This window comes from Vulpes vulpes, chromosome 1, assembly GCF_048418805.1.
Source record: "Vulpes vulpes isolate BD-2025 chromosome 1, VulVul3, whole genome shotgun sequence".
In the NCBI taxonomy this organism is placed as follows: Eukaryota; Metazoa; Chordata; class Mammalia; order Carnivora; family Canidae; genus Vulpes; species Vulpes vulpes.
Genome location: NC_132780.1, coordinates 26,454,572 through 26,461,476, shown reverse-complemented (window position 1 = coordinate 26,461,476; position 6,905 = coordinate 26,454,572). Strand labels below are relative to the sequence as shown.

At 50.9% G+C, this 6,905-nt stretch overlaps 1 non-coding gene across 1 annotated transcript; it reads right to left on the bottom strand.

Moving 5' to 3' along the window:
• Window positions 1-4,742: 4,742 nt before the first annotated feature.
• LOC112908660 (small nucleolar RNA SNORA62/SNORA6 family) lies at window positions 4,743-4,895 on the bottom strand. Its single transcript, XR_003232962.2, has one exon. It is a non-coding gene; the product is annotated as a small nucleolar RNA SNORA62/SNORA6 family (small nucleolar RNA).
• Between the last annotated feature and the right edge of the window lie 2,010 nt (window positions 4,896-6,905).

The window sequence follows — 6,905 nt, the reverse complement described above, 5'->3', positions numbered from 1 at the left end:
ACTGAGTGTGTATTATAAAATTCTGAAATAAGTTATAACAAGTACAGTGTTTGCTAACTATCACGTCTGTTTCCACCCAAGACGTGTATTGAGTGCTTACTGCATAAATCGGTACTTCAGGAGGGGTGTGTCATTGTCAGTATTAATTCCCTATTAAGTCCCTATGCAACCTTTGCTCCTTACCTATTATTAACTTTAATGCATGACATAAAATGAGGATTTAGTTAAACTTGATTACAGAGCCGAAAAACTTGAACATGGTTCTTTGGATTCACAAGTGTAGGACTTTTTTTTTAATTCATTTATTTATGAGAGACACAGAGAGAGAGGCAGAGGCACAGGCAGAGGGAGAAGCAAGCTCCCTGTGGGGAGCCCATTGTGGGACTTAATCCTGGGACTCCAGGGTGCTTCCACCCTGAGCAGAAGGCAGATGCTCAACCGCTGAGCCACCCAGGTATCCCAAAAGTGTAGGACTTCTCTCAACAGACATGAGACTAAGCATTGTCCCTATAAAACCCTGCTCCTTACATATTACTAACCTTAATGCATAATATAAAATGTGGAGTGTAAGTGCAGGGCTGAGATGTGCAGGGCTCTGGCACTCTTGCCAGGGAGGATTGGCGTGTCTGGAAGCGCTGGGAACCCTTCCCCCAGCAGTCACAGCTGGGCCAGGGGGTCAGCAACACTCAGGGACATGGCGAGCCCAGCCTTGCCCCAGAGCGGTCCCAGGGCTGGGGAAGGAACGTGGAACCACCCCACATAACTCTAACTGTAGGTCTGAAATTCCCCTTCCCTTTCCCTGCTGCCCAGGGTTGGAACTAAGCTCTAATGTTAAGAAGTCCTGTGGACAGGACGGCGAGCCCCATTATGGAAGGACTCCCCAGAGACTGAGGCCTGTGCTGCAAAATGACTCCCGAAGACCCCAAAATGACTGGTGGTAGACAATTTGGAAACACCGCATAATTATCACCTCCTCAGAAATTCATATTGTACACGAGGCATTGGACATCAGACAAATTCTATTGCAAACTGGTTCTAACTTAGAACTTCCCAAACCTGCAGAGTCACAGAAACCCATTGTCTTACGGTGCCCGTCCTAGTGAACGGAACGAACAGAGCTTCCTTCTAGCCTAGAGGTCAGCCAGACCGTGGTCCTCGGGCCGTGTGTGTGAGCTTCGGGGGTCTCCCGTAAGGACGGCCCATCACAGCCTTCAGCTCATATTCTTCAAATCCTTTCAATGTGGGCCCCCTTGAGAATTACAAAATCTCATGCCCGTCATTAATTATTTTAGAAATTTTAACATGAATCAAATATCATGATTGAAAACAGACTAGCTCATGTCTGCGAGTAACTCTGGACGTCAGGCAGGGCAGGTGAGGGACAGGGCAGGTGGGGGGCAGGAGGCAGTAAGGAAACAGGCATTCACTGTGACATCATTTCAGCTTTTGGTATACTTGAAATCTTTCATAATAAAATGTTGGGGTCGCATATGTGAGCAGGGGTGATTTTAGAATATGTTTTGTGAAGTGACACATGGCACCTGCTCCACTCATGGAGGAGGGGAGTTGCCCACCTGGCTGGGTCCTTCTCTGCTTCACCCTCTGAGGGATAGCGGCAGTGTCTGGGACTTGCCACTCAGGCTCAGCCTGACCTGTCCCTGCTGCTTCAGCTCTGCTGTGGGAACCAGGGACCCTCATGGCCTGTCCTGCCAGCGTCATCTCTGCAGACCGCCCGGCGCCATACCCCTCTGGGCGTCTTGCCTGGCCGCGTACCAGGGCCCCGCATCCCCTCATCCTCCAGACCCTCTCCAACCCTCCAGGATCACGGGCCAGGCCCTGAGGGAAGAAGCCAAGGGCAGTCACTCCATGGGACACCTTCCAAATCCGTTTCCCACCTGGCCACCCCTGGAAGAGGCCAAGTCAAGTCAAATATCCCAACTCCGAGGAAAGGCTGGTTCTTGTGTGATGTGATGAGTTTGCTTAGGAAAGAAATCGTGCCCAATGTAGGCCTGGGTTAATACCGGCAGGCGATACCTGCTGATGCTGTCTGTCTTGTTGGAGAATAAATTTTGGATGTTCTTTCCCCCCCACACACACACACAAAAATACCAGCAGGCGAGAAAAATGTGCATGCCAGTGACTCTAAGCATAGTTTAAACAATTCCTTCTGCATGAGGAGCCTGGAGGCTCACGGCGTCTGTGGATGAGTTGGGGACAGAGCTCAGGCACCTGCCATTGACACACAAGTATCCTCCAAAGCTCCGAGCCAGATCTATGGGGGACCCTCCAGACATAAAGGGAGCCTTGAGAGTCACAACAGGTCATTGCGCTCTGGAAATGAACAGCTCCAGAAAGTTAACTACTCCAGTAACCAATGAGTCCTGGCCAAGGCTCTTGGCAGAGGTGCTGAACTCCCGCCTGTACCAGCCCAGGTGAGATGTGACTAGGAGCCGAGTGGGAAATTATCAAGAAAGGGTGCATCCAGCCCACCAGGAAGTGAACAGGGTAATGGTGATAAGACTGGAGACCCTGGTGGTTTTGAACATCCTACTGAGTTTGTATTAAATTAATCCTTAATGCTATCCCCAGGGGGAGTCATTACAGATTTTTTTTTTTTAAGATTTTATTTATTTATTCACGAGACACAGGCAGAGGGAGAAGCAGGCTCCCTACGGGAAGCCCGATGTGGGACTTGATCCTGGGACTCCAGGATCACACCCTGAGCTGAAGGCAGACCACTGAACTACCCAGGCACCCCTCTTTAAAAGTTTTTGAACCACGGGATGCTAGAACCTGGCCAGAAAGTGCTGCAGCCTGTGGGGCTCTCTACCTTGGCCAGACTGGTGGGCAACCATGGCCAGAATCGTGCCATCAGGCCTGGGTGGGCCTGTCTGGGGGCAGAGGGTGGAGCCACAGGGAGATCCCGACTCCCACAGAGAATGCCAGGGAGGAGCACACAGCTGCTCTGTTTGCTCCAGTGTGACGTCATCAAAGCCAAAATGTAGAAAGAGCTTCCGGATTCCCCACAACGCCCAGCACTGGAGCATCAGGAGAGATGGGCCCACCACAGAGCACCCGTGCCCACCAGTGGGTGGGGGAGCAGGTGTGAGGCCTACGTTCAGGGCTCGGGCAGGCGCTCCCAGCCCCAGAGAGGGGTTCAGGGGGGCTTAACACGGTGGACACAGCCATGGGGAGCAAGGGAAGGGCACAGAGACGAGCAAGGGACAGAGCTGGGGGACCCGGGTGAGCATCAGGAGCGGCGGGCGAGACACTTGCTCCAGACTCGGTTTCCAGGGGAGTGCAGCCCCCGGGCCCATGTTATTCTAAAATCTGAGAAGCACGTCTCTAGGCACGTGGGGAAGGAGCCATGAACGTGCTCCGCGATTGGGTGATCCTAATGTAGAATTTGAGCTTCCGGGATGAATTTAGAAGTTTGTGTTTATATGAGCTTTTATTCTCTAGTTAGAGAATTGACCCACTCATCAGACAGATTACCAACACCTGCTAACCCTTGGTACCCTTACTGACCTTTCTGGAACCCACGGGAACATGGAACCGCGGTCATATTTGAAATTACAAATAGCTCCTAACTAGGTAGGAAGGGTCAGCATCCGGGCTGAGGACGTCCTGTGGACAACTCGCTCTAGACCTGGGGGCAGGGACCATGACCCTGGCCATTGCTGGTGACGCAAAGCCTTGGATGGAATCCCCCTAAGGTAGAGCAACCGCCAATTGTGATATTAACTCCCAGGTTGTCTGGCTCTGAAGCAGGAGATGCAGCTCCAAACACCCAGGTCAGAGGTCAGCCATATCGTGGGGGACGGACAGAGAGAGAGAGAGAGAGTTCCCAGAAGCAAAAACACACCCTGGCCTCAGGGGATGCCCCCTGGTCCTGACACGGACACCAGGGTGCAAGATGAACCCCCGTCGAGGAAAACCTGTCCCCCGCATTCTGGTGTGTGAGCACCTGCACGGTTCCCTGAATGCAATAGGCCCCATTCTGTGATTTTACAGCGGCTGCATATTTCTGACATTTCTCAAAAATCATCTTCAAAGAAGAGCTCATTCCCGGAACAGCTCATTCTAGGAAACATTCACGTTCAGCTCTGTTACTTGTCCTCTCTGGGTTCGCTGCTCTTTGCCCTATTCTCCTCCCCTCCCCTTCTTCCTCCCCCTGTTCCTTCCCCTCCTCCTCCTTCCCCTCCCCCTCCTCTTCTTCGTCCTCCTTGTTCCTTCCCCCTTCTTCTTCCCCACCCCCTTCTTCTCCTCTTCCTCCTTGCCTCTTCCTCCTCCTCCTCCTCCTCCTTCTCTCCCTATTCTTCCTCCCTCCTCTCCTCTTCCTCCTCCTTCCCCTCCCCTTCCTCCTCCTCTCTTCTTCCTCCTCCTCTTCCTCTTCTTCCACCCTCCTCCTCCCCTTCTCTCCCTTCTTGTCTTCCTCCCCCTCCTCCTCCTCCTTCTCTCCCTTCTCTCCCTCTTCTTCCTCCACCCTCTCCTCCTCCTCCTCTTCTTCTACCCTCTCCTCTTCCTCCTTCTCTTCTTCCTCCTCCTCCTTTTTCCTCCCCTTCTTCCCTACCCCCTTCTGCTCCTCTTCCTCCTCTTCCTTCTCCTCCTTCTTCTCTTCCTCCCCCTTCCTCCTCCTTCTAATGCTATATGTATATATTTTGCACAACATAAAAATTAAATAAATCATTCACTTCATTTTATGAAGAATATAAACCCCAGAAACCAAATCATTTGTTTTTACTTGTGGCAAGACTCACCATCACTCTCCACTTTTTGGGCCAGAGCCCCTTGCAGTGTTAGTGAAAGACTAGCCCCTCGTGCAGTACGCTACCTATACCTGCAAACCCACTGGCAGCCAGTCGTCTTAACACCAAGCTCCAACAACGTGCAGCAAACTGTGTTGTTGTTTTTTTTTTTCTAAGTGGGAAGATAAATGTCGACCCTCATTTAGTAAAAACAGACATGTAAGATTCCTACCCAAAAAAAGAAGGTCAAATTATGTAGCTCATTAGAAATGTAACCCTTGGAGATGGCTGGGTATACACTAGATACAGAAGAACAAGAAATGGATTGATATAATACCCACATTAATAAAACAGAGTATGGATATCATGATAAATTCTGAAAAAAAATATGTTTAATAATCACACTTTTTAAAAATATGCCAATTAAGGCTAGAGGCAGTCTCTCTTATTAACTCAAACTAATACTTTAGCCAGTCAATCCCTAAATATGCAGGAAGCTCCAGGTGCCACCGTAGGTCCTCGGGCTACATCAGTGAGCACAGCAAATACCTCTGCCCCGTGGAGATCCTATTCTGGCTACGGGGAGGCGTCAAGGGGAACGGGTGGTAAACTACACACATGGTGTGGACATAAATTACATAGTGTTCATGGGTCCAGGAGCAGGGAGCCAGCAGGTGTGTCCAGAGGGAGCTGCTCTGGATTTGGAGCACAGGAGTGGGGTACGAGGATGGGCAGGGTTCTGGTATATTCTGCGGGTAAAGCTGAAATGGCTTGAGGATTTAGAGCTGGGGCTAAGAAAGCTGAGAGCAGAAGCCACGGGAAGGATGCAGCCACTGTCAATGGGAAGCGGATACCGGAGGATGGGGCCCCGGGGGCGGTGTGGCAGGAGCCGCAGTGTTGAGCCCTGGCTGCGGGGACAGACACGCAGAGATGGCCACAGGGAAGCTGGTCACCTGCTCTGCAGCCTACACCTGGGCTGGGGCTGGGGATTGGGTCCTTAATCCCCATGGGAGACAGGGCCATGCCCCCTCTGTGTGGGGGAGCCCCGCAGGGAGGCTACGCTGGGCATTTGGGGAGCTTTCTCTCTGGTGACAGGGCCTTGCCCCCTGGGGCACCCTAGCTGTGCCCCCAGCTGCCTGTGGGGCAGGTACAGTCAGCACCATCCCCTCCCGTCTCGCTGCCTCTGTCCCCCCAAAGTGCACAGGGCACTGAGGCAGCCCCATGTTCCCACTGCAAGTCTGGAGCTTGGAGGTAACAGGAGGGAGGCACTGTCAACCCCATTCAGGGTCCCTGCAAGTTTCTCCTCATGTCCCTGGGACTCAGACTCTTCCTCTGAAGCCAGCATCAGGTTCTGATGTTTTCCAGTCTGGGAGGACAGAAGCGGCCTCCTCCGGCAGCCCATGGCTGACACCCCCCGCTGAGCGGCCCTGCCTCCTTCCCACCGTCTCTGACCCAGCCACCTGCCCAGAGAGGACTTAGCCCATCAAGATTGGGGCGATTGGGGTTTTCAGGCTGGGAGCTTATGCATCAATGATGCTTATGCTTTACCTAATCTAATCGCTTTTCAAGGTTGTCCTGATTTTGGATGAGTTTGTGGCATTTGCACATTTGAAAGAGGAAACCACATACAATTGACGCTTGAACAAGTCGGGAGTTAGGGCACCGACCTCCCGCACAGTCAAGAAGCCACATGTGACTTTTTGTTTGTTTCTCACTTTTCATCTCTGTGATGTATTTATTTTAAAACTGGAAGCTTCAACCTCTTAATCCCCTGTATCTATTTCACAGGTACGCCCCTTCCCCTTTCCTCCACCGGATTCACCTGTCTCTCCCCACTCCTTCCCTCTGGCCATCAGTTTGTTTTTATATATTTAAGAGTCTTTTTGGTTTATTAGATGCCACATATGAGTGAAATCATGTGTTATTTGTCTTTCTCTAACTTATTTCACTTAACATGATACCCTCTCTATGTGTATATATGTAGGGTGTATGTGGATATTTGCATATGTGTGTGTGTACACACCACATCTTGTTTATCTGATCATTCATCTATGGACACTTGGGTGGTTTCCATATCTTGATTATTAGAGATAATGTTACAACAAACATAGGGGTGTGTATATCTTTTTTAATTAAACTTTATATTTTCTTTGGGCA